Source organism: Oryctolagus cuniculus, chromosome 18, assembly GCF_964237555.1.
Source record: "Oryctolagus cuniculus chromosome 18, mOryCun1.1, whole genome shotgun sequence".
NCBI lineage: Eukaryota > Metazoa > Chordata > Mammalia > Lagomorpha > Leporidae > Oryctolagus > Oryctolagus cuniculus.
In genome coordinates, this window is record NC_091449.1 from 51,584,821 (window position 1) to 51,611,144 (window position 26,324).

The 26,324-nt window shown below is 55.0% G+C and overlaps 1 protein-coding gene and 1 long non-coding RNA gene across 7 annotated transcripts in view; one reads left to right on the forward strand and one right to left on the reverse strand.

Annotated features, from left to right (window-relative positions):
• The window catches only part of SMPD3 (sphingomyelin phosphodiesterase 3), an 82,725-nt gene that overhangs the window by 15,147 nt on the left and 41,254 nt on the right, over positions 1-26,324 (reverse strand). For 3 of the 5 annotated variants that reach the window (XM_008257514.4, XM_070062646.1, XM_070062647.1), the window contains one exon: positions 8,356-8,424. The exons of 1 other annotated variant lie outside the window; for it this stretch is intronic. The gene's annotated coding sequence lies outside the window, so the exon portion shown is untranslated. Of the gene's footprint in view, positions 1-8,355; positions 8,425-8,537; positions 8,689-26,324 lie in introns of those variants that run through there. One more of the 5 variants, XM_070062648.1, reaches the window with a different exon arrangement.
• LOC127491363 (uncharacterized) lies at positions 7,016-24,456 on the forward strand. 2 transcript variants are annotated; one of them, XR_011384069.1, is made up of 4 exons: positions 7,016-7,309; positions 8,338-8,506; positions 10,494-10,651; positions 24,144-24,456. It is a non-coding gene; the product is annotated as an uncharacterized lncRNA (long non-coding RNA). The 2 variants fall into 2 exon arrangements; XR_007920019.2 differs by lacking the exon at positions 24,144-24,456 and having other exon boundaries at positions 7,020-7,309; positions 10,494-11,987.

A 26,324-nucleotide genomic window follows, 5' to 3' on the forward strand; every position in this document is an offset into this window, starting at 1 on the left:
CTGCCTCCACACACAGAAGCTGCTGCAGATGCAGGAGGCACAAAGGGTTCTGCCACCCGTGCGCCTGTTTCCAAAGTGCTGTGGTTAATTATTTTGTCTCGGGGCAATGAAAGGAGGGAAAACAAACAACAACACATTAATTAGTCTGATCTACACTTTCTCTGTGAAAGAGGAGAGGCTGAATTGAATGTTGGGAGCTGCCAACTTCTCAGAGAACCCTGGAGCCTCTGGAGGAGCGGCCAGGGCAGGAGGTGGCTTCCCGCGCTCGGCGCACAGCCACACAGGTGCTCAGTGGCACCCTTCTCTGTCCCCTTTCTCTCGTCCGCACTCTCGTGGCGGGATTGGGACAGAGCAGGTGGGCTCAGCCTAGGCCTGTTTCTGGGCCAGGGACCCCTTCTTCTCCTCCACGCCCCAGCTCTCTGCTTCTGTGTCCCTGGGCTGGCAGCTTTGCTAAGTGACGTCCATGGGGCTGGGCTGATGGGGTTGGCAGAGGTCACAAAGGTTTTCGCAGCCCAGCCTCACAAGCTGGACTGCTCTTACATGGGTCCTTACGGTAAAACCAGCACCCGTCCCTGGGCTCCACCCCTTTGTGAGTCCTGCAGTGAGACTTTCGGAATGTCTGAGGTAGACCCCCTTCTCTGCCCCCAGCACCAAGGTCTCCAGGACTGAGCGGGAGACCCAGAGACCCTCAAGCCCTTCCAGGTCCCGGTAAGCCCAACAGTCACTCCTAGGGCCTGGGCTCAGTGAGGGGCTTCACAGTGCCCCAAGCAGGGCTCCTGGGAGTCACAGCAGCTGAGTGGGGGTCTAGATCTGCCCCTCACCCTTGGCTTCACAGTGCTGTCTGGGCTTGGGCCTCAGGCTGACCTGCATGAGACAGCGGCGCCGGTCTTGACGATGGATAGCGATGCCTCCCAGGTCCCAGGCTGCTGGCCTGGCTGGCCCTGCCTCCTTCCCTACCTCCTGAGCTCCCCTTTGCGGAGGTGAGCTCCTATGTCCTGGTCGTACTCTGCAGTCCATGGCCTGGATGCTGTTCTAGGGGTGGACACAGCCACGCAACTCTCGGGACCCTCTAAGAAGCTGTCCACACTGTTTGGCCAGAGGCTCAGCCTTCGCTAACTCGTTCCTCTGCCCTGCAGCCAAGACTTGGCCGGGCCTGAGTGTGACAGTTGAGGGCACTCCTGGGTATCAGCAGCAAGTAGCTACAGCTGCTCCAAGGGCTTACTGACGCTCTGCAGTTAGCCTGTCAGCACTTGAGACACCTGCTGCTAACCTGGAACTGTAGGCAGCACAGCCTAGGAAGTGGGGAACCGTGGCTGCTCAGAGGCCAGAGCTGAGCCAAAGCCCCCTCCTAGACACTGGCTGAGGCTTCAGGGGCCGGCTGACCTGCCCTGACCAGGGAAAGGCACCCTCGGGTACAGGGCCTGGTCAGGCTGCTCCCATCTGGGCAGGCTGTGGGGGGCAGGACTTCTGCCGCGGCCCCCCAGGCCCCAGCACCCTGGGAAATGAGCCTGACAGGTGCACTGGTACACAGGCGCTGCTCGCCAAGAGGCTCCAAAGGGCTTGTGGACGCAGGCTTTGAATTTGAATTTCTCAGGCAGAGGGAAAGTGAGCAAGCCAGACCAGTTCCGCCGGCCCCTCCACAGAAGCCTGTAGCATCCTTGAGGGATCTCAGCCCGGGGAGCCTCTGGAAAGTTGGTGAGGGCTGGGAGTTGCCCTATTTGGGGGCTAGACTGGGTCTGGTCCTGTCCTTTCTTCACTCCTCCTGGCCTGCACGCCCTCTCTTGGCAGCAGCAGGGCCGAGTCCTGGAGACAAGGGACCTCCTGAATACTCCTCGTGTCCACGGGCTTGTGTCTGAACAGGCGCTGGACCAAGCCCCAGGTTTCCGCAGGAAAGGCCCCGTGCGTTGCTCCAATCCAATTACCCGAGTGTGCCTGTGTCCACCAGCAGCACGGATCTTGGGCCAGCCCGGCTCCGCCTGGATGCCTGCCAGGAAGGCGTTGGCATGGCAACGTGAGCGCTGAGCTGCTGAAACTCAGAGTCGACTCAGCAGAGAACAGAAAGAAAGGCTGAAGAGGATGCCTTTCAGGGTGAGGCGGCGAGAAATTCAGGCTAATCCTCAGCCGCCGTGGCCCACGCAGAACTGGGGTCTGGGGTCCAGCATGAGCGTGTGGGCTGTAGCAGGGACCCCCTGGACACAGGCGCATCCTCCGCCCAGGCATTTCCCTCGCCTTCCCGGCCTGTCCCTGCGCTCCTGCTCCGCGCACCCCGCTGTCAGTCTGATCAGGTAGCGTCTGTTCACACATCCTGGATGGAACTCGGAGTCCCCGACCCTGCCACAGGCCCCAGTGCAGCCCTCCTCACTCTTGGGCTGGGTGGATCCACTGTTGCCTGCCCTGCTGCACGGTCATACAACCAAGCTGCGCCGAGCTAGGGTCTCCCCGGAACTCTTACCAGACCCTCAGGAAAGACGCCAGCATTTTCTCTGAGATGGAGGACAAAGAGCCTGAACCGTCTGGAGTCTACCTTGGGAGTGAGTTCGGTTCAGAAGAAAACAGGTCCTAGGGCTAGAAGGAGAGAGCCCAAACCTTGGTGACAGCTTTGAGCTCTGATCCCCTGTGTGTGCAGCCGACACAACCTGCAGCTTTTCTAACAAAGGGGTCACAAGTCCCACTTTTCCTTTCTCTGGCCAATTTGATCGGGCTCCTGTCGCTTGCCACGAAAAGGACACTGTCTCATCTGCCAGATAGATGCTTTTTCCAAAACTCAGTTCTTACCAGCTCCTCCCTGTCCTGGGCACTCCTGCTGTGGCTCCCCCAGCAGCCCACTGAGTCCAGTGGGGGCCTGGTGTTCCTCACAGGCATCCCTTGGAGATAGCAGTGCAAGCAGACGGGTCTGTCTGTCTCTGTCTCTCTCTGTCTCTGTCTCTGTCTCTCTCTCTCTGTCACACACACACACACACACACACACAGGTGTGGGGTCAGGCCCTCCTTTGCCCACGGGGCAAGTTGCTCACCGGCTTCTCAGAGAGCCGTAGACTGCTTGTGCCAAGCAGGGACTGTAACCATGTCTCACGGCGGCTGCAGAGGGGGTGCGGCACTCTGTGCAGAGCTGCCTCCTCTCTGGTATATTTTTATTACTGCTGCTACTGTTCGTTCCCTTGCTGCACAAGCCCTTAGATACAGCTGGAGGCTTCGAAGACTCCTCCTCCCGTGGCCGCCCCGTTCCCCCAGATGCGGGCTAGGATGGGGCTGTGCAGGTTCTGGGGGCCCGTGTCTCATGGTGGGACTGGGTCGGAGCTGTCTGCCTCCGGCTGTCGGTGCAAGCCTGAGTCACAGGCCTCCGCAGAAGCCGGCTGCAGCCAAAGGGGCTGTAACATTTTCAAAAAGAAACTTTCCATGGGAGCTATTAATGCCTCGTATGGTTTCTGAGAACAGGAGCCAGTCTGGGGCAGCTCGGAGCACTCCTTTGCCTGGCCAGCCTCGCCATCTCCACGTCAGAACTCAGGCAGCCCAGACAAAGCCAATCTGTGTGTGACTGAAAGCCAATCTCAAGCCAGGGTGGTGGTGCACGGGCCAGGGACGTTTAAGATAGCAGGACCCCTGGGTCCAGGCCCTGGTGCTGCAGTGACACAGGCCATCTCCAGAGAACTTCTGAGTTTGAAGATGTGGCCACCCTACGCCTGCCAGTGACTCAAAGGGCTACTAAACGGAAGGCTGGATGGTGACACCTAGATCCACGCCTGGGTCATCCCAAGCCGCACCTGCCCTCCTTCCCTCTGCCTCCACAGGCAGATCCGGCTGCACCGAGTCTGCTGCGGCAGAAGCCCCGGGGCTCACGGCAAGCCTGTGGGAGACAGCCCGAGAGCAGTGGGGGCTGGGGGGCAGGAGTGGGGAGGCTTCCTCTAGGGGGAAGATGGGCTCTGTGATCTCCACCCCATCCACAAGGCCTTCTTCACACGGGACAGGGCCGGCTGTGCCCGCAGTTGGGCATTCAGCCAGGCCTCCTGGCTCTCTCCTCGCGTGCTCTGAGCCTGCCTGGGCGCTGGGCGCTGGGCCTGAGCTGAGCCCTCCAAGTGGCCAGGAGCAGGGGAGGGCGTCCCCAGCAGGGCACGTCACTTCCTCTGGTGAGCTAGGGCTGCGCAGCGGCAAGCACGTCCCCCAGTGGCTGGGTATCGCCGCTGCCACCTTCCGAAGCCCTTCGTCGAGGACAGACCAGCGGTGCCTCGCTCCCCAGGCCCCCGCTTCCCTGACACGAAGGCTGATGTTAATGTCCACGGGCCAAAACAAGGTGTGGAAGCTGCTTTGCTTAGGAAGGAATGGAACATATTTCCCGTGGGAGTAGAGTTCTAAACACAAGTCCACGCGAGTGCTAGCATTTGTGCGGCCCCTGTGCTGTGTTTCCTCCCGGAACGGACTGGCTGACTGGGCGGTGGGCGGGCATCTCAAGGTGCCAGAGAGCTCAGATGAAGAGGGTGAACCTTCCTAAAGCGGAATGCGCTTACAAAAACGCTTCAGAAGGGAGTCGCTGCACGTTCAGCCTTCAGGTTTGCTGCACAAAGAACAGTTAACACACCGAGGCCTGGAGGGGGGTGGAAGTTATGCAGGGATTACACGGACAATGACTGCAGCCTGGGCTGTGGTATGGTAGGCTAACCAGCATCCCTCAGGGGCGCTGTTCATGTCCCAGCTGCTCCTCTTCCGATCCATCTCCCTGCTAATGGCCTGGGACAGCAGTGGAAGATGATCCAAGCGCTTGGGCCCCTGTACCCACGTGGGAGACCAAGAGACTCCTGGCTTCAGATCGGCCCAGCTCTGGCTGTTGCGGCCATTTGGGGAGCAAACTAGTGGATATAAGACCTTTCTCTGCCTCTCCCTGTCTCTCTCTGTAACCTGCCTCTCAAATAAAGACATAAAATATATATATTTTTTTAAATAAAGCACATGCGTGAGAAAGAGTAGATAGAAGCAGGCGGCAGCCTCTCACTCACCCTCCCTGTGGCTGCACCGAGGCTGGGTCTCACTGCCCACACAAGGCTCAGGCCCTTGTCCTGGCCCCTTTTAGCGACCTCTGACCCCAGGTCACTGCTGTCCTCATGTCCTGCCTCTACACATGGCAGCCTGGGAGCCTCTCCCTGCCTGTGAGGCCGACTGGTGCCTCCAGAACATATAACGGGGGACGGGGACACTGGGGCTTCCTGGGTCTGTGCCCAGGGAGATGCATCTGGAGTTTGATTTGCTGGACTGTGAAGCTCCCTTTGTCCACATCAAGGCTGGTGAGGAGGAAGTCCCGGGGCTGCAGTCTAAGTGCTGCTACCAAACTTGCCTTTCTCTGGCTCTTTGGGGACCCTGGGTTCCAGCTAACACCTGTGCCTCTGGTAGTGGTGTTCTGTCTACTCCTTGATTGTGGCAGCTCTGAGCACCCAGACTGCTGGTGTAGATGGTGCCACATCTTCCTTCAGGAGTGACCTCTTGCCTGGGTCAAGATCTCGGTAGATTTTTCCCTTTTGCCTGTGTCTCCCTGCACACCTGGCACAGTACCCTGTCTCACTCCCTTTGGCTCCAGGAGCAGCCGAAGCCTGCCACCCAGGCATGCGGTGGGATGGTACTTTCTGGTGTCCTAGTGTTTGGTGGGATCCTGTGCCTCGTTCTGACCAGGGAGCTGGGAGGAACGTGATGCTTGCCACTGCTGGGCCAGAGTACTTAGCAGCCAGTTCTCTCTGGCCCAGCGGCCTGCGCTATACCAGGCGGCAGCTGCTCTATCTGCCTGGGTTCAGGCTGCAGAGACGTGGAGCAGGGCCACAGTTAACCCAGACGTAGCGGGAGCAAGAAGGAAACCTCTGGTGGTAGCCAAGCATCACACACCCCACCCCGGCCAGTTGAGGGAGGCTCTGGCTTGCTGTGGAATCAGCCCATTTCCTTGAGGCCAAAACAAGCCTCACTGAATGACAGCCCTCGGTTTCCCAAGAATGGAGCCAGCCCTGACTCTCTTCTGAAAGACCTTCATGCTGAATGGCAATGATGATATGCCTCTGCCCCCAGAATGAGCCAGATGGGAGGGCCCCCTCATCGTGTGCACTGAGAAAGACCACTCCGGCTTTGTGTCCAGGGCCTCTGGGACCATGTGAGGGCAGCTGAGCCTTCATCTTTTAATTTCTAGTGGACACTTCCTGGTCAGAGAGAGGCAGTGGCGTTAGAAGGAAAGCAAACCACAGCCGTGGAGAAGGAAGGCCCTGGAAACCTGGCTTGGTACAGGGGTGGTCGCAGGGGCCGGGCAACGTTGAGGGGCCACCCAGGAGCCGGAGGCAGAGTGCGGGCAGACGCTGTGGTGAGGAGCCTGCAGGTGGGCGCAGCCCGGGCTGGCAGCTGTTAGGCAGGGAGGCACATGCAGCTCGGGGACTGCTCTGGGTATTTCTAGGGGCACAGACTTTGCTTTCCAGGTGTGTGTAATGAGGAGGGGTGCACTGTGGAGAGAGGGCAGGGACAGGAAGGTACTGGGTGGGGCAGTCAGTGAACAAGGGAGAAGCAGGTCAGGAGGAGGGAGACGGAGAGAGTGAGAGAGCGTGGGAGCTTGAGTTGAGGGTGGGGCCACTCAGAAGTCTTACCAAGGCCGCCCCCTTGATGCCCACGAAGCCCACCACATTCCTGAGGACAGCCAAGAACAGGCGGGGAGGGGCAGCTGTGAGGCAGGGGCCTGAGCGGAGGACCCGACGCACGCATTCACTGGTCTGTTTAACCGAAGTGCTCAGTGCGTCCCGCCTGCACCACGCAGCCCACGCCAGCCTCGGGCTCGGAGCCTGCTGCTCTGCCGCTGTGTCTCTCCTGGACTTGGGCCAGCCTGAGTGAACCTGGCTGGCTGCAGACCCCTCGCCCCAGCCAGGGAGCAGGCGGACAGAGTGCTCACAACCCCCCGAGTCTGCCTGAAGAAGGATTCTGTTTTCTAACTCTGAGGCCAAAGAAGGAGGCCTGGGGGTCCCGCCACTCCCCACAGACCCCCAGTATGTATTCCAGCACCCACCCCGGCGTTGCGGGTAGCACTCCGCCAAGTCCTGCTACGTGGAACTTATCCCTTCCCTTTCTTCTTGCCCTCTCTTTCCTTGCTAAGGTGGGCACAGCCAGGAGCCTACGGAGGGAGGCGAGAACGGCACCAGGAAGGCAGAAACAATGCGCGTGTCACTGTCACCAAGCATGCCCCTCACGCCTCGCAGAACGGGCGCATCACAGGGGACGCTTCCCACTGCGGGTGTGCACAAACACCCCAAATGGGTACAGCTGCTCCCACTTACAGATGAGGAAGCTGAGACCCAGAGAGGTGAGTGACAGTCCCTGAGAGGTGCAGCCGGGTCACCTAACTCCAATTTCCCTTTTCTCTCTACCTCTCTTGCCAAGGCTGCATATAAATGACATGCAAATGTATTTCAAACTATGTAAATGAGCACCACCCAGCACCAACTGCCTTTATCTCCTAGAAGTGACAAAAAGACCCTATAACGCTACCTCAGCTTCCATACAGCAAGGTCCCGTGCCCTTCTTCCAGACCCTTGAGCTCTTAGTGAAAATCCCAGTGACAACGACCTCCCTCCCTCCTTTGGGGCTGCTGGCCTCATCCAGGTGTCTGCCTCCTTGGACCCCAGGCGTTCCTACCTGCAGCCTGGTGACCTCCCTGGCAGTCCGGACTTTAATTTGGGAAGGGGTGGGTTCTTACAGTGACCTTGCTGTTTGCCTCCAGGTCTGAGGCTGTCAGGGGTATCACTGTGTATCTAGTTTCTAGAGTGGCCTGGCAGTTTGAATGCCTTCTCTGGGATAGACTCAAGAGTAGAACTGGTAAACTTCACAGCTTCTCTGGTACTTGCTAATCACCAAACTACTTCCCACTAAGGTTATATCAATTTACTGACTGCTTGATGCCTACTTCACGATATTTTTGCCAGCTTTGGGTTTTAGCATTTGAGAACACACATATATTTGGATAATTGAGTGGGCCATGGTGCCTGGATACATTTCCCAGGACGGCTAACCTGCATTCCTCCCCTTTTGTAAAGTGCTGCTTCAATCATTTTCCCATGGCTGGAGAAGTGCCTCTCCTTGAGGTGGGCTGCAGACACGCCCCCCCGCCCCCACCACCACCCCGGGGGTAGCATGGTAGCCACACTCAGGGAATCAGGAGGGGATCAGTTTGGAGCTTGCCTCAAACGGCTCACCCCAGAGCTATGATTTTCAAAACTGTCAACCAAGCAGCAGACCCTTTTCTTAGACAATTTCACACGCGCCTCTTCACATGAAAACATTAACACGGAGCTCATACAGAGCCGCACCTCCCCCACTCCCTGCTGTTTCAAGAAGCCGCGCCCATCTCACCTGCGGAGGGGCCTCTCAGACCTTGCCCTTCCCTCTGGAGAGGGGACGTCTTGTCGCGGCAGTCAGGACCTGAAAGGGGATGAACAGTTCACAGAGGTGACCAGGACAGTCTCCGGAACTCAACCGACAGCCAGCCAGCTGCCCGGGACAGGTGAGCCAGGTACAATAACCCAGGGCCCCACCTGCACCGGAGGCACCGCCACACCCTTCACGCAGTCGCCAGGCGAGGGTGTGGGCTCGGCTGTCCCCGCAGGCGCCAAGTGCGGTGGCCTGCCGGAGGGGTGCGGGCGGGGCCTGGAGAGGGAGGCCAGGTGGGGAGGGCTCTGCGGATGGGAAGTACAAGCCCTACACGCAGGACAGTGAACTTGGGCCGGCAGCGGTGGGGGCGGGGCGGACGCGGAACTCGGGCCTTGGGGCCTGGGCTTGATCTGATAGGAGAAGCCAGAACAAGCCAAGCTCTCCCCAGGAACTTCGTGTAAACATCTGCCTCACAAAGACTTCTGGGGGTGGGGGGAACCTAACCCAGGCCTGGAAAGAGAGGCAGTGGCCACCAGGATGCGGTGGGGTTGGGTTGGGGTGGCAAGAAGGGAGACCCAGCAGGGACATTTCGTGAACCCAGAGGGGTTTTCAGAGGCAGCGGTTGGGAGGGCAACACGGTGCCACCTGCTCTTTGCACCCTTGGCTGCCGCAGCCGAGGGATCCTGCGCTCTGTGGACCTGCCCTCCACAACTTGTTGGCTGCCCTGTAGCCTCCACCAGTGACCCTGGCCCTGTGCCACTCCCTGGCCACGCCCCCAGCCTCCCACACAGTCCCAGTTCCTCGGTCCGCCTTCCAGTGCCAGGCCCCGCCTCCTCCACAGTAGCGGGTTTAGCCCCCTGGATCCACGCTCGCAGCTCTCACAGCCCACTGTCCTGCTCACAGCCTCTTAGCACCCCACTCTGGGGCAATCATCACTCCTCAGGGCCCCTCCGGGCCACACCCATCCTCTATATACACTGATACTGCAAATCATTCAAATTAAGTGCTTTAGAAGAAGCCGAAATCTGAGTCCCAGTAGCCAAGGACAGTGCAGAAGAGCTGGCGGGAGCATCTCACTTCGCAAACAGTCGGCTGCCTTCGGATCAGAAATCCACATAGAGAACCAGGAGACCTGGTTCTGGGCCAGGCCAGCCTCCCAGCAGCTGAAAAATCTTGGACAAGTCACACAGTCTCTGAGTCTCTGATGCTCCTTCCTCCCAGAACTTTGGGGGACACTACAGGATCATGCATGGCCACAGACAGGACCAGCCGGCCCTGGAAGCGGCCAGATCAGAGCGGGAAGGGGGAAGCCAGAGCCCTGGGTGCACTGTGCTCCACAGTGACCCGAGTTTCCCTAAAGGCCCCTGTTTCCATGCAGACTCCCTGGCTTGTTTGCTCTGGGCTAAGTGCCTGGCGGGCATCCCTTCCCAGCCATAGCCAGTCTCGCCTGCCGGGAAGTCGGAGTGTGGCCTGCCGGCGCCCTCGCCTGCCTCCTGGCTCTCAGCAGGCTGATGGTCTGCATGCATGTCTGTGCTTCCCCCCTCTTGCTGGGCTGACCTGGCTTGAGACCTCAGGCTGGCGAGCATCAACAGGTACACATGATGGAGGCAGGCCTCTCGCAAGCCCCCTGGGCCTGTGCCACACGCGGTCCCCTACCCTGTCTTCACGTGGTGCGGAGAGGAGGAGCTCGCTCCTCGCAATGGGAAGTTTGTCCAGCAGGGGCTCTGGCCTCCCACATAGCCCAAGCTGTCCCCATTAGCTGCACAGTCCCTGTCCCTTCCCTGCCAGAGTCTTCTAGAAACGCCCCTGCATGTTTTCCAACATGAATTCCACGACAGGAACTGCCTATTTAAGGAGGGGTTCCTGAAGGCAAAGGGAACCTCTACAGCCTTGAAATTCTAAGGCCTCTTCTTTTCTCAAAGGAGAAAAAAAAAAAAAAAAGCCCATGTCAGACCAGTGGTATTCTTAGGCACACCTGGTTTTGAAATCTGCTCTCCTTTCACAGGCTATAGCTTCTCTCCCTCTTTGAGAGTAAGGTCACATCAAGCGAGGGATGAGAAATGAGGAAAATCCCATCAGAGCCCTCCCTCTGCCTACTACACATCTCCGTTCTCTCCCAGGCGAGCAGAACCAGCGCCGGCCACAGGCCGCGAGGCATCGCTGCTCGGAACGCACCAGCAGGAAGCGGTGAGACAGAAGCACCTTTCATCCTCGGCGAGCTGCTCTCCTGGCTCCGGAAGCTGGCGGTGCCCCGGGCCGAGCGGGGCCTCTGGCTTAAGTAGGCAGTGGGAGCGGGGCAGGGCGGGCCTTGGGGGGCAGGCACGGAAAGTGGGCCGTTCAGCCAACACAGCAAGGCAGTGTCTGGGGAGCCAGCAGTGGTCCCAAGCACGCGTCTGCCCGCCTGTCCACCAGGAGGCCTTAAGCCCGCAGGCCCCTAGACCGCAACCCAGCACCTGAGGTGACCCCAATGGATGTGCAGCTCCGAGTGAGACCACGTCCCTGGCTGCACTGAACTTGGTCAGGCTCCTGGATGCCCCCACCTCTCCTGGGCAGCAGGACCGGCTGTGAGGATGGGTGGACCTGCTCCCCAGAACCAGCAGTGGCCTCAAGGCAGCCGAACACTCCCAGCCTCAGTTTATACTTTCTTGAAATCAGGGTAACACCTTGTAACATCAATATCATAGGTCCAGAAATGACGTTTGCAAAGGGCCTTGCTTCTAGGAAGTTGGTTTATTTCCCACATGGTGACACTGGAACCAGGTACTCATGATGAGCCTCAGGCCCAGAGAGGTTTCGTCATGAACCCAAAGTCACACAGCCCCCTAGCTGAGTGTCCGAGTCAGACGTCACGCAGACCCGAGAGACTGCCCAGCTCATTCTACAGTGAAGCTTGGGCGAGGGGGGGGAGTAGCTGCTGGCCTTGGGGAACAGTCGTGGCCAGACCTTGAGAAGTCATCCCTCTTCCCCCAGCACCAAGGCGAGGGGAGAGGCAGGGCTGCCTGTGGTGGAGACGGGGCGGGGTGTGCAGAAGGCCCCTCAGTAACGGCTGGGCGTGGCTGGAGAGAGGAGCCGCCCCCTCAAACCTCAGAAGCCTCGGGGGGAATGCTGTGGGCTGGGGAGGGTTTCCCCGGTGGATTCAATGTGAACACTCAGTGAGCTGGGATTGTGCCCCTCAGGGAGCAGAGGTGAGGCCACCACTACTGGGGAATGAAGACAAAGTCTGTCATTTCGTGTTCGCAAAATTTCTAACTCTAAAAGTGCACGGAGGGAGCCAGCGCTGTGGTGCTGGCTAAGTGGCTGCTCGGGAGGCTGGCACCCCGTGCCGATGTTGGTTTGAGTTTGAGTTTGGGCTGCTCCGCTTCTGATCCACCTCCTTGCTAGTGCACCTGGGAAAGCAGAAGACAGACCAAGTGTGCTGGCCCCTGTCTCCCATATGGGAGACCCACACGGAGTTCTAGGCTTCTAGATTCGGCTTGGCCCAACTTCAGCTGTTGCAACCATTTGGGGAATGAACCAGCGGATGGAAGATCTCTTTCTATCCCTATCTCTCTCCCCCCGCTCTCTGTCCCTTTAAAATAAATAAATATATAAATCTCTTTTTTTAAAAAAAAAAAGTGCAAGTAAATCTGCTGATAGATCATTGAAGTCACTATTAGGAAAAGTAATACATTTTCAGTTTAGTTTCAAAAACATTAATTTCTCATTCCCCCTCAAAGAGTCAGGAAAACTGAAGTCTTGGATCTCTGTGGTTGGAGGGAGAAGGAGAAACTGGGTTGTGATTATGTATAAAGGCCATTCATCTGTGGACCACTAGCTGTGGATATTATGGGCCTGACCCCCTTCAGGTACTTGGACTACCACGGCACAGGCCACACATGAAGAGTGTCATTTCAGAGCCCCGTCTGGGTTCGAATCCAGCCCTGGGTGATACTCGGCCTCCACTTAGCCTCTCTGAGCCTTGAGTTCCTCTCACTGTGGGGTTGCTGGGCGAATTCGATGAGATGACACTGGTAAAAATCCTCAGCAGGTGTTCAGTGATCAGGTGTCCCTTTGGAAAGATGATTCTACAGGGAGCGTGCAGTGGGCAGGAGTGAGAGCCAAGCGGCGTGGCCAGGAGCTGAGCCTGGAGATGGCAGGTCCACGGGAAAGAGAGAGGTCACATGGCTGGGGTAGCTAGGAGGGCAGAATGGTGTTAAGGCTGAATGTCTGGGTACGCTGCAGCCCTAACCCCCAGGATGGCTCTCTGTGGAGATGGGTGCTCCAGGAAGTCATTAAGGTTCAATGAGGTCATGGGTGAAGGCTGTGCCGATAATATTAGTCCCCTAAAAAGAGGCAGCAGAGATCACACACACACGCCCAGGAAAGGGCAGGTGAGGGCTTCCGAGAGGGCGGCTGTCTACAAGCCAGGAAGAGATCCTGCCCAGAAACTCTCAGACTCCAAGAACTTCAAGCTTCCAGACCTGCGAGGAAATACATTTCTGTTGTTTAAGCCGTGGGGTCTGTGGTATTTTGTTACAGTGCCCTGAGCTGACTAAAACAAATGAGTGGGACTACAGCATGACTGGGTAGCGTGAAAGAAGAACAGGGGTGCTGACAGGGGTTCCCCAGTTCAGGCACCTGCTTCCACGGTGGAGGTGCTCACTGGCCAGGGGTGGGCGGGCGTGTGTGACATGCGCATGGACATGCCAGGGTGACAGTGGGGTCTGGGGTAGAGGGCTGGGCTGGAACAGGATTTGGGAGTGACAACATTTTGTCAGATCATTTATTCTGTCTTCTTCAGCTGGTCCATTCTAATTCTAATTTCTTGTTATGTAAGACAGCTTTTGTCTTTTATACATTTGTAAAACGTCAGACATGCCCCTTTGCTTTTAAAAAGAATAGCTGTGGGGGCCGGCACTGTGGTGTAGAAGGTTATGCCTCTGCCTGCCGTGCTGGTGTCCCATGTGGGCACTGGTTCAAGTCCTGGCTGCTCCACTTCCGATCCAGCTCCCTGCTAACGTGCCTAGGAAAGCAGCAGAAGATGGCCCAAGTGCTTGAGCCCCTGCACCCACATAGGCGACCTGGAGCTCCTGGCTCCTGGCTTTGGATCAGTCCAGCTCTGGCTGTTGTAGCCAGTTTTGGAGTGAACCAGTAGATGGAAGACCTCTCTTTCTCTCCTTCTGTCTCTCTCTAACCCTGCCTTTCAAATAAATAAATAAATAAATAAATAAAAATCTTTAAAAATAAAAAATAAAGGTACACAAATTCCCAGCACATGTCACATGACTTCAGTTTCTTCTGCTTGTATAGGGCAAGTCTTGTTAGAACCTGGCTGTTCATCGGAGAAATCTGCACGTGTGGTTGAGCTGCACGCTCTTGTCTGAGACTCATTTTGTCTTTAGTATTTGTGATGGCAGTTCTCTTGTCATTCTTCACTACATTCAGGAAAGCCTCTCTCTGCTTCAGCTTATCAGATACTTCATAATTCAAAATCTTAACTAGCAAATGCTTATTTAATTCAAATTTTTAACTAGCGAATGCTTATTTCTTTCCCTCAGAGTTGAACTTGAAAGGCACAGTGTGTGTTTAGTCCTAGACTGAGCTTTCTCATCATGTCTGGAAACTTTTCTTGTATTAGTTCTTTCTTAATGTTTACTTTGTGCCTCATGCCAGTCTTCTCTGCCAGGCCATACCACTACTTCCCATTTTCCAGATCATTTATTTGCTCCTCTCCTTGCTTTTCTTGCCTACGTTTTTGGTTTGCTGTCTCACTTTATCCCCCACATCACTGATTTCTTTGCTCTGTTGTTTCTGTTATGCCAATTATTATATCCAGGTGTTTCTCACTTCTCTCATAGTTTTCACCATGAATTTACATTTGGCTCTGATGTGTTCCTGTTGGTCGTCTTATTCTTTTTGTCATTTAGTTCTTTCAAAGGAGTTCTTGTCCTATTCATCTCATTTTTTCCTGAGGCCTTTTGGATTCCATCACATAAATTCATTGACACGCATCCAGTGCTGGCTGTGTGCACACACTGCTGCTACTGGCTAGTGCTCACTGCACTCCTCAGTGGAGTGCAGCAGAATTCAGAATTCTGCAGCTCCAGCTACTCTGGGGCAGGTTCTGATGAAAGAATTCATTTGTTCTATCTTGTTCCAAAAAAGAATGCTATAGACAGGATCCATGTAAACGTGAGGCTTTGTGTTTGTTTTTAAGCAGTGAGGGTATTGGAGCTACAGGCCAGTGAAGGCAGACGAAACAAGACCCAGCCAGGCAGAGCGCGGGAAGCGAGGGCCTCCTTATTCTGATGGCAGCTTCAGGTGGGCTCAGAGGGGAGGTGACTTGATGGGGTGGTCCTGTTGAATCTGTGCGCAGGGTTGCAAGCTTCTTTAGTTTTAGCTTCTCGCTTCAATGGCTGATGCCCAGAAGAGGCCCTGTGACCCGTTTGCTCCCTGGGTGGGAAATGCTCATTTTCTTCCCCTCACTGGGATGGAATTGAAAGGAAATAAAGTAAAGATAATACAGGTGATGGTGTGGGATGCCTGTATGTAAACAGTATAACAGCTACCTACAGACAGACAGACAGACAGACACACACACACACACACCCTGCTCATCTACCTAAAGTCAGTATTGATTGAACAACTAATTAGTTTGTATTTCCTGTGCTCTGAATCAGAGTCTCCCTGTGTCAGGGCATCAAGAGTAATCTGTTCGGGAGGAAGCTTCTCGGGGGCTCTCTGTTCCCACAGTGGCCTCATTTCACACTTCAAGGGAACCAGTTTTTCGAGTGACAGATTGATTGCTGTATGGGCGGTTACCAAAAAAGAATCTATTTTATTAGCTGTTTGTCTTGCAAAGTAAAATCGTTTTTTAAAACTTTATCAAAATGTCATCTTCCTGGGTTTAGAATTTGCCCTCTGGCTGGTCCCTCGGTGAATAGCTGTCACGTCACAGCCCAACACAGGACAGGTGAGCTCAGGCCCACAGTGCCCCGCCTGGGATCCCTTAGGGGGCACAGGTCTTATCCTGGACTTAAACTGCTTTTTTTTTAAATATGTCAAAGGAAAATAAAAAAATCTAGAGATTCACATACATGAGAGACCATGTATAGGTAAATTTGCTTTTGTTTGAGGAAGAAATATACAATATTTCACTTACTCATTTTCTTAGATTAAAAACAAGGAAATACACTAACCAATTAAAAAGTATTTGGTTTCCTGCTGTGGCAGTTAAGGAAGAAGAGAAGACACGGAGAAGCTGCAGGCATATGGGAAGGGAGGGAGTGAGTCCAGTCCCAGGGTACCTGGGCTGGCCAGCTGCCTCTGTCCTTAGCCCCTATCTCATCCTCAGCTTGTCTGAGCAGAGTGAAGGGCAACCACTCCCAGCTCCTGAGCCCATTCCCAGTCCCTGCACCTCACTCTTTCCTGGCCATCACCTCCAGGCCTCCTCCCTTCTTGCTCGCACAGGTGCACAAGCCTGCATCTGGCCCCTCCCATCATGCTCCAGCTCCAAGCCTGCACCCCTTCCACTCCCCACCAGCAGCTCTGACTCCACTCTGCCCCTGTGCACATCTCCAGATCCTCCTCCCCACCAGGGTAGAGCTCTGCATATCGCCTGGCTCCAGGGCCCTTGCCTCAGGCTCTGCCTTTCCAGCCTCACTGCTGCCCTCTTCCCTTGTGCTGTTTGTGCTGTGGCCCCAACCTCTTGCCTGCGTCCTTCCTGGAACACGCCATGCTCCTCCACGCCTCCACGCCTTTGCACATGCTGCTTCCCGTGTCTGGAGCCCTCTTCCCAGCCGGCGCACCTGGCTCAGCTCCAAGGCTGTCAACCCCCTCCTCTCAACTGCACATCTCTAGGCTTTGGGTTGCCAGCCCAGAACCCCCTGAGCACCAAGCACAGGGCCCAGCCCCTGAGGGACACGTGGGGAAAAACTGAATAAATAATGAAGTGGTTTCTAGACAGGTGGGCATGGCAGTCACCAAGGGGTTCAGTTCCCTCTGTACACACCAGGGGGCACAGCAGGAGTCGTGAAAAACTGCTCCCAGTTGTTCAAACTGGTGCTTCCATTAGGCTACCTTGTCGTAAAGGAAGATAAGCCAAACTGGAGCCTTCCTGGCTCAAAGATTTGTGTGAACTCATGTGTGTGTGGAGTTGGCACCTAGAGCTTGCTGGGATCATCACCGCATGCCCCTCCTCTCTCATCAGTAGCTTTGGGGTATCCACTGTCAGCTTAGAGCACTGCATGTTTAATGCTCTCAACAGCCTAGAGAGGTCAGGTACCATTGCCCCCATCCTCACAGAGGAAACTGAGATGGGGGGGCAGTGGAAGGGTTACACAGCTAAAGAGTGGGGCACAGTCCAGACTTGGGGAGTTAGACTTATTTATGGGCCCATCCAGGTGCTATGTGGTACTAAGAGGCGCCCCAGGGGTCTGGGAAGATGTGCTGCCACTGCCTCCCTCTTCTCTTCCGCCCTCAGCTGTCCCAGAGGGACTGAGGTGGAGGCTGCTGGGCTTTGTGCTTAGCACCTGAGTGTGAATGGGTCCAGCAGCGGCTGTCCTGCATGACAGTCTGTTCAGAGAGCTGGAGGGACCTGGAAGGCATAAACCCAGCAGGAACCAGGCAGAAGGATTGCTGTGGGCCACGGGTGGTGCGGACACATCCTGGTCAGGCCCCATGTCTCTCACCAGCGTCCCTCGGCCTTTCTGCCATCCGTTCTCCACCCAGGGGCCAGAGTGACCTGTCCATGTACAAACTGGAGCACCCTCCCAGCTTCAAACCCTCTCATGCCCCTCCTCCCCCCCCCCCCCGGGTAAAATCCATGCCGTGTACACCTTCCTCTCCCTTCTCACTCTGGCCAATCCTCTTCCCACCTCTGGGGCCTCGGACGCCTTCTGTGTCCTCTCGTGGTCGCTGCTTTCTCCCCGTATGGACATTCCCCCAACACAGAATGCCCTGCCTTGCCTGGCAAGCTCTCTTGCCCTTTGGGTCTCAGCCCAGTCCCTTTGTCTTCTGGATTCCCCGCAGTGAGCACCCGTGTGTCTAGCACTGCCCGGAGGTGAGCTCTGGGAGGGCTGGGACCTGGGTCCCAGGGCACAGTCCTGGCCACCTGGGTACAGGGAGCAGGAGGAAAGTGCCCCAAATGTCCTCCAAAGGGACGTGCACGCTCTGGTTCTGGAAGCTGGGGCCTGGGGGCAAAGGGACAACCCACAGGTGGGGTACTGCAGCGTGCCAGGGCTGTGGTCACCTGGACCCCTGCTGAAGCTGCAGCAGGCGGGGCAGGTGGAGGAGAAAAGAGGGGCAAGAACGGAGCCGGGACCTGTTTCGTTTTGGGCTGCGTGAGGAAAGATAATCCAGGAAGAGCACTTGGGAAAGGACGGAGAGGGCAGAAAAAGGAGCTAAAACACAGCACTGTGCTTACTTAATTCTCAGATAATCTCCCCTTTTTCTTTTTCACTTAGAATAGCTGGAAAGGGAGGGCCCTGCGCGGCAGTCTGGCATGAGGAGAGCAGTGTGGAAGCCGCGGCTGCAGCCTTCGCTCTATTTTTACCTTCCTGACACTACCGCTTTGAGGCCCGAGGAGGCCTTCTGGCCTGAGGTGGCCCCGGCCGGCGTCGCAGAGGCCGTGTGGCCAGGCCTCGCCTGCTTCTCCAGAAACCACCAGAAAGCTGGCTCTTCACTCCTCTGCCCAGAAATACACGCACCAAAGGCTCTCTGGCAGTCCTGAGGGATGTGAATGCAAAATCACCCCACAGATTGCTTCTGTTTGCTCCCCTCGGTTCAAAGCTGTGTTTTTGTTTGCATTAGTTACATTAAAATTGGACAGTAATTAGTGTTCTTAGAATAGAATCTCCGTATTCCCAAGTTTAGTAAGAGAAACCACCTAGGGACAAGAGACGTGGACATATGCGAGACACTGTTCCATTAGCCACAGCCTTTTATGGCCTCGGCGGGCACACCTGCCAGGCGGGATTCGTGGCATGCCATGGCGCTCTGTCTGTGGTCGCTTTTCATTCGGTTCCCGCTCCAGGTCAAGGAAGCCTTTGACATCTGTGGCCAGCAGCTCTGGGGGTTTGCCAGCTTCCAATTATGTTTCTTTTTTAAAATATTGATAAACAGTCCCCTGTTGATTCCAATGTTTTTAAACACGGAGCCTGCAGTTGTTGGCTTTGAACAAACACAACAAGTCCCGCAGGCCTCCTCGGGCCCACCAGCCCCGCCTGCACTTCTGGGTTTCTGGACTTGAGTTCAAATGCTGAAGCCAGAAAACTGCCCCTCTGTGGAGGGGTGGGTGTCGCTCCAGAATTCAAAATCAGGCCTGGCCAGGCTGCAGGTGAGGCCCCAAATCCCCCAGGTGGGGACTTTAGGCTTCTACTACCACCTGGCTCCTGCTCTGGATTTAAGCTGGAGGCCGGTGGGGTAGGGAGGGAGGAATCACCATCCATCTCCCACTGCAGCACATCTGGTTATCACTTTGCATCTTTGTTTTAAAAAGAGATTTATCTATTATTTGAAAGGCAGAGTGACAGGAAGAAGGAAGAGGGGAAGGAGAAGGAGGAGAGGAGAGGAGAGAGAGAGAGAGAGAGAGAGAGACAGAGAGAGAGAGAGAGAATATCTTTCATGTGCTGGTTCTGCCAGTGGTCAGGTGTTGACATTGCTTCTGTAGTGACCATGTCCAGAGAGGAGTCCACTGTTGCAAATGGGACATATCAGTGATGTCATGAGAAGCATGAGGCCCTGTGTGGTCTCGGCAGCTGAGGTCACGTTGGCCTGCCCAGCTCCTTGTCCTTGCCCTCATCCCTCCTGAGACATGAGTGTGGGCACCACCACACCCTTCCACTCTACACCACAGCAGGGCAGCCACTACTGCATCACCGTTGTAGAGATGATGAGGCCCACAGTGGGTAAAGCGTGCTGCCCAAGGTCTCAGGGAGGAGTTAGCGTCTGAACCCCATCTGTCTGACTCTAAAACTCACGCTCTTCTCAATCTACCCTGCCAGGAGCCGCCTCATCCCACCTCCTGCCTTATGCAAGGGGCTCCTCAAATGCATGTTTGGAGTGATACGGTCCTAGGTGAAGGTCAAAGGTTGTGTGGAGCAGAGCAAGCAGCTGTGGTACTGCTTGTGGAGTTCCGTCCAGCTCCACTGGGGTGTTCCCCAGAGTTCGGAGACTGTCGGCATGATGCACTTTGGTTCTAATTTTAAAAGGTAATTAAGGATTAGCTTGGTGACCATCAGGCTCTTGTGCGACATCCCAGGAAATAGGGCCAACCACGTTACAGGGTAAATCAGATATAATCAGCTTCTAATTCAATGTGGTAGCTCTAAGCAACATTTACCAAGGTACAGAGGCAGTCTGCATTAGACAGCAGTGACGGTAGGAGGAGACTCAGACAAGCAGACTCAACTGCTCTAAGAGTTTTCTAAAAATTAAGTGGAAGAGATGAACACTCTCAGTATCACATACTACAGGTTCACTAACTCTTATGTCCCAGACCCAGATGAGGGCCACGTACAGGCCTACAGACTTGCTCTGCCATGGTCACGTCCCCTAGTCCCTGATGAAGGTGCCCACTAGATGCCTGGAACACCTCCCTGCTCAAAACTGAACCTAGAAAGTCAGTGTGCAGGGCTGGTCATTCTAAGGCCTGGAGATTGTAACTGGGCACATGCATACAGCAAACTGCTAGTCAGTCCAATTGGGTGAGAATTTCTCTTCTAAATGGTGGTTTGGGGGGTAATAGATAATAACAATCAGATTACTGGATGATTATCACCGGATCTGCTACTTTTGCACTGGGATGACCACTCCCCTCTGCCCCCTTCCTTTCAGAGCTCTGCCAGGAAACGTCCTCCGTGAGGTGCTGGGACCCAGAGCTGAGGTTTCAGAGGCTCAGTGCAGCCTGGGCAGCTGTTGCCAGGTGGCTGCAGTACCAGGATGGAAGCTCAGAGGAGGAGCAGGGTCTTTGGGTATAGGGATGCTATTGGGTAGAATGGGAAGGGGTTTCTGGGAGAGATGCGGTAGGCAAAGTAGGGAGATGGGGTTGGAGAGACCTGGCCCTGGGTCTGTTCAGCATCCCTCATCTCTCTCCACAGTTGTGACATTCACTGAGCCCCATTCTGCATCACTGACGGTCTAGGCACTGAACTGACAGAAGTCATAATTCACACGACCCTCCTGAGTCATGCACACTGTGAAACAAAGTTCAGAGTCTTATGGGAACCACCTGGGCTGGAGTGTGAACACTGACACTGGAATTCTGATTTGTTAGGCTCCAAAGCTCGGGTACTTTCCGCAGCATCACTTTTCCTGGGCCAGCCCACCTGTGGCTAGGGGCAGGCGAGGGGGCAGGGTAGGGGGAGGTGGGGCACTTCAGTTCCTAGCTGACTGATTGTTCTAGGAGTGTTTGGGCTGGATGGTCCTGGCAGGCAGTCACCAGTGGGGGTTTCTGAGCCAGCTCCTCGGATCTGTGCTACACACCCTAGGGTAATGTCCAACAGGGAGAGGAAACATAACTCATGAATTTGGGCCACTGAGGCTGGAAGCGGAGTCAGGGTGGTCAGGGTATGGGGTAAACGAGATGCTACAAGGAGTGTGTTTGAAGACAGGGTGCAGGGAGGCTGTATGCACTGGGGTGGAAGTGGGGCAGGGCTGGGGTGGGGTGAGGGAAGACCAATGCAGAGCAGTGAAGCAGCCTCTGGCTCCAAGCCTTCTGATCCTGCTCTGTCTGTCCACCTTCCTGAACTGAAGCCTCGCCTGGAAGGGCACTGTCCAGTCCCCACCTCAGTAGGCTGCTGTAGGAAATGTAGTCTTCCTCTCACTAGGGGAGGTTTCAGGGCAGTGGGTTGGGCCACAAGCAGGGGATTTCTCAGGTACAGGGCAGCCTGCTGTGCCAACTTCCTGGAAGCTGCCTTCTTAAAAATCTATTTATCTATCTGGAAGAGAGAGAGAGAAAGAAATATCGACCTCCTGGTTCACTCTCCCAAATTCTGCAACAGCCAGAGCTGGGCTAGGTTGAAGCCAGGTGCCAAGAACTCCATCCGGGTCTCCAATGTAGATGGCAGGGACCCAAGTACTTGGACTTTCACCTGCTGCTTCTCAGGATGTACCTCAGCAGGAAGTTGGAATCTGGAGTGGAGCCAGGACCCAAACCCAGGCACTCCAACATGGAAGCAGCTTCGCAAGTCTCATCTTAATTGCTAGCAGGAGCTGCCGCTTTCCAGATCTCCCTGCGGCTCTGACTTTCCTCCCAGCCGGGGCTCGCTGGTGGCCTTCCTCTGACCCTCCAAGTCCCCGCTTTGGACCCTCGTTTCCCCAGCTCCTGCCATGATTGGTAAGGTCTAATTCCTAGAATAAAGGTCTGCTCCATCATGCCTGTAGTGCTTCTGCCTCTCTGACAAAGCCCTGGGTCATGCAGTACCGCCCCCTTCAGGCCTCAGTTTCTCTCAAAACGGGCCTGGTATGAGACATACAGTCCCAGGAAGCAGCTGCAGGTGGGGGCTAAGGGCTGGGGGCCTGGGAGTGGTTCTGTGGTGTGTAGGACCATCATAATCTGAGGACAAGACTTAGGCCAGGATCGTGATTCAGCCAGGCTTTCCACCTTGGCACCAGCTGGAGGAGTCCCACAGGGCAGGGACCACCTGAGGCCCGAGGACACTTTCATGAGGGTGGTGCTAGGAGCAGCTCATCCTGGCGGTGACTGGTTACACAGCACGGTGGGTGGGTGCTGTGACTGAGTGTTGGAGCTGTCAGCTGGTCAGAGCCTTTCTTAACTGGATCCTGATCTCTCAGTGGGGAATGCGGCCCCCAGCTGGAACACCATTCCCCTAGGAAACCAGTGTGTGCTGAGTTAGGAGGCTTCCAGGAAGGTGCCAGAAGGGCAGGAATGGCTCACAGGGACTGAGATGTGCTCTGCTGCACCGAGATGGACTTGCCAGAGAGCAGGCTTGGTTCCTGCAATGAGGATGAGCTCGTCCTGCCTCTGGAATCTATAGGGCGGGTTTGTAGATACCGTATCAGGGTGTAGCACCCACAGCATCCTATCTCCCGGGGCCCTAGGGACTTCGCTCCTACCCTAACACTCTGACCTCTGAAGTCCATGTGCTTCAGAGCTCACCTCCCTGGAACAGCCTTCCCCGCCCACCCCGTGCACAGCTACGCCTCCTCCCTGCTTCCTGTCCTAAAACTGCACTCGGAACACAGCATGTGCCGTCTGGTTGTCTTTCTCCTTCTGGAACGCAACGCTCCATGAGGGCAGGGGTCCTGTCTGATGGTTCCCTCTTGGATGGCTGACACCCAGAGCAGTGCCTGGCTCAGCACATTCACCCACATGAATACGGTGCAGGTCAGAGCTGACATCCCTGTGAAGAGAGTGGTCTGCCCGGGGCCCCGTCTCTACCTCTCTCTTCATTCACGCCGGAAATGCTAAGGACAGCAGCCCTGGCCCTGGCCGGCTGCTCTGTGATGTCCCGAAGGCTGATTTGATCAATTAAGTACCAAACAGGAGTTCTCAACATCCAGGGGTTTTTAAATGTCTTTTTTTTCTGATCATTACCCTTGATAGTGGGATCTGTAACCATCTGGGAAGTGGATTTGGTGCGATTAAATTCTTTCCTAGCCTAATCCTTTATGGAAAACAAAAGTTTTAAACGGAGTGAATTAGAATGGATTTGCTGAGGTTTGATTGTTTGCACAATGATTTTGCCCTGGCTCATTTCAAAACCAGGGCTGGGCATCATACCCTGAGGAATATTGGAATGAACCTTCCTGTAACTGAAGGGAATAGACTCCACTCCCCGTGTGGCAGCACTTCCTGGGGCCTGTGACTACAGGGGTGACAGCACACATGGGTGTCGGAGATACCAAAGCCCTTGAGAAGAGCTGTCAGAAAGCCACACACCAAGCCTTGGTGAGGCTGCGGGGTGGCTGGGGTGGTAGGCAGAATTATAACCTCTGGCCTTGGTACTGTTTTCTCCTGAAATCCCCAAGGGCCACAGCTTGGCAAAGGTGGGTGTGAGAGAGCGGGGCCCAAAGAGGGACTGACTGGCAACCTTGAGAAACAAGACCGACAGGCCATGGTGAGGGCTCCTCAGGAAAGAGCGGAGGAGTCACCTGCAGCCCTGGCCCTCCTGCCACTGAGGCACTAGGCACTAGTCCCCATGTGCAGTCCAGCCCCGACTCCAGTGGTGTCATGATAGGCTGAAACACTGCACAGCACAGAGAAGAAAAAAAGTCTATCCATACGAGCAGGGAATGAAAGGTACAGAGACTTGGTGGACCTAATCCAGTGACTTGCAAAACTATGTGGGGAGCCTCGTTCTTGACAACCTCAGAGTGGGTGGCCCCGAGTCCCCTCTCTGTAACCCCAGTCACATGTATCCTGACATGCCAGGCCCAGGGACCAAATTTTGGTAGACCCTGGCTATTACTCAGACATTTAGTAACTGAGAAAATGGGATTTTCCTCTTCTGTTGATTTGCTGTTTGACTTTGGGGTTAATCATTTGTGGAATCTGCCCCCTAGGACCTATAGCTGTTGAGGCTACTGGAGGAGACTACTGCCAAGTGGGGACAGCAGAGTTTAGTCCCCTGAAACAGGTGTTTTGGTGAGGGTTTGGAGTCACAGATCTGGGACCCACTGCCCTGGACCACACAGAACATCTTCCCAGCTGTCAGCAGGGGAGGCACAGACACATTCTGGTGGAGCGGCCTTGGGCTCCTTTCCCACCGAGAATTTGTGGACTTTTTGGGGTAAAATGTGTAGCCTGAGAAACCCTTCTCTTCTTTCAGGAAGGCAAGAGATGGGGCCAGCATTGTGGTGCAGCTGTCTGCATCCCAGATGAGTACTGGTTTGTGTCCCAGCTATTCCACCTCCGATCCAGCTCCCTGCTTAATGTGTCTGGGAAAGAAGTAAAAGATGGCCCAAGTATTTGGGTCCCTGCCACTACATGAGAGATTGGGATGGAGTTCCAGGCTCCTGACTTTGGCCCAGCCTGGACTGTTCTGGTCATCTGGGGAGTGAACCAGAGGATGGAAGATCAATCTCTCTCCCTCTGTAACTCTGCTTTTCAACTAAATATATCGAAAGAAAAAAAAAGAAAGAGGGAGGGAGGGAGGGAGGGAGGGAGGGAGGAGAAGGAAAACTGCTCTATGTGGCAGGGGTCCTGGAAACTTGTCATTTAGGTGAAAGGGTGGCGCTGGCCTCCCCCTCGCAGGAAGCTCCTTAGTTTATTTTCCGTCTTCTTTGCTGGGTGTCATTCAGAGGCTGACGGATTGGCCCCCGCCCGCCACTCAGCCTGGACTGGAAATCCAGAGTCGTCGTCTGCCCTCAACACAGAGTTAGTGACAACGAACGCAGGTGGTGTGAGTTCTTTATGCTGGACACCGTGCTCAGCAGTTTAGCTCACTTAATCCTCAACGTCCCTGTCTTAGATGCCAGTCTTACTGCCCTTGGGCAGCAGCAGCAGCAGGGCTGGGATTTGAACCCCCAAGGGTCAGATGCTAGCCTATGCTTTTACTCGGTCTACCAGTCTTCCCATGGGGCCCCTCTGATGAGTCACTCCTTATTTTATACCCGGAGACAATGAGGCGTAAACCAGAATAAAAGGAGGCTATTATATCACTTTTTGCCATTTACCTAAATTAGATAATAAATCACAGAGCTACTTGAAACAATATACAAGTCAGCCTCCTGAGCATTTAGCTGTGATCATTTAGCAGCATTTGATGGTGCCTATGGCATAATTAACACTTTCTGTAGAAAATCTAGTATTTCTGTGAAATGGAGGCATGAATGAGATGAGAAATTTAACCCGGCCCCTTCTGGGCAGCAGGCCTGGTGGCAGGGGTTGCTGGGGATGGTCGTGGCTACTGGGGACACGAGCCAGCATTCCCAGCCCTCCCCAGGCCAGGGCGAATCCTGCCGCCCGAGGGAGCAGGGCTGCGTGACGAAGAACTCCGAGCCCGTGCATCAGGCTCAGCACAACTGGGCATCTGCCGCTGGCATCTCCAGATGTTCGCCTTTATCAGACCCCAGTGCCGTTCAAGTTTTCATTGAGAGCCTTGTAAAAAGCCCTGGCTGGCTGAGGACGCTTATTGTTCATTTTATTTGAGTTCCTTATCATGTGCAAAATGTTCCAGGCACCATTAAGAGACACAAAAGACTCAGAAAACACAGTTTCAGGGGGCGGAAGCTCAGTGTAGCGGGGAAGAGCCGTGGACGTGGACATTTACAAACATTTGCTGAACAGAATTGGCTGGCAGGATGAAAGTCACTGTCAGCAGCATGCCGGGGCAGGGGGCAGGGTGGTGGCTCTGGGGACCGACTGCTCGCCTGGGGGAGGCTTCCTGCTCTTCACTCATTCATGTGGTCTACAGGTGACAGCCCAGTAAGGTGGGGGCGGGGGCCAGAAGTGGGGCAGCTGTTTGACCAGGAGAAAATACGAAATGAAAGACATATCTTGCTTGTAATAAATATTTTAGGTCTCCATTCAGGTACCTTATAATTATTGCTTAGCCATAAATGTAGTTTGGCAAGATGCATGGATTGATACCGAGTATGCTAATGGCATTTCGGGAAAACTAAACATAGGTGACGAGAACTGTCCCCATCAATTTGGAAAACTTATATCTGGGGGCTGGCGCTGAGGCATAGTGGGTAAAATCATGGCCTATAGCACCTCATCCTATGTGGGTGCCTGTTCAAGTCCTTGCTGCTCCACTTCTGATCCAGCTCCCTTCTAATATGCCTGGGAAAGCAGCGGAAGATGTCCCAAGTCTCTGGGCCCCTGCACCCACATGGGAGACCAAGAAGAAGCTCCTGGCCCACCCCTGGGCATTGTGGCCATTTGGAGTGAATAAGCAGATGGAAGATATCTCTCCTTCTCTCTCCTTCTTTGTCTCTGTAATTGTCTTTCAACTAAGGAAATAAATCTTAAAAAAAAAAAAAAACACAACTCATATCTGAAGAGC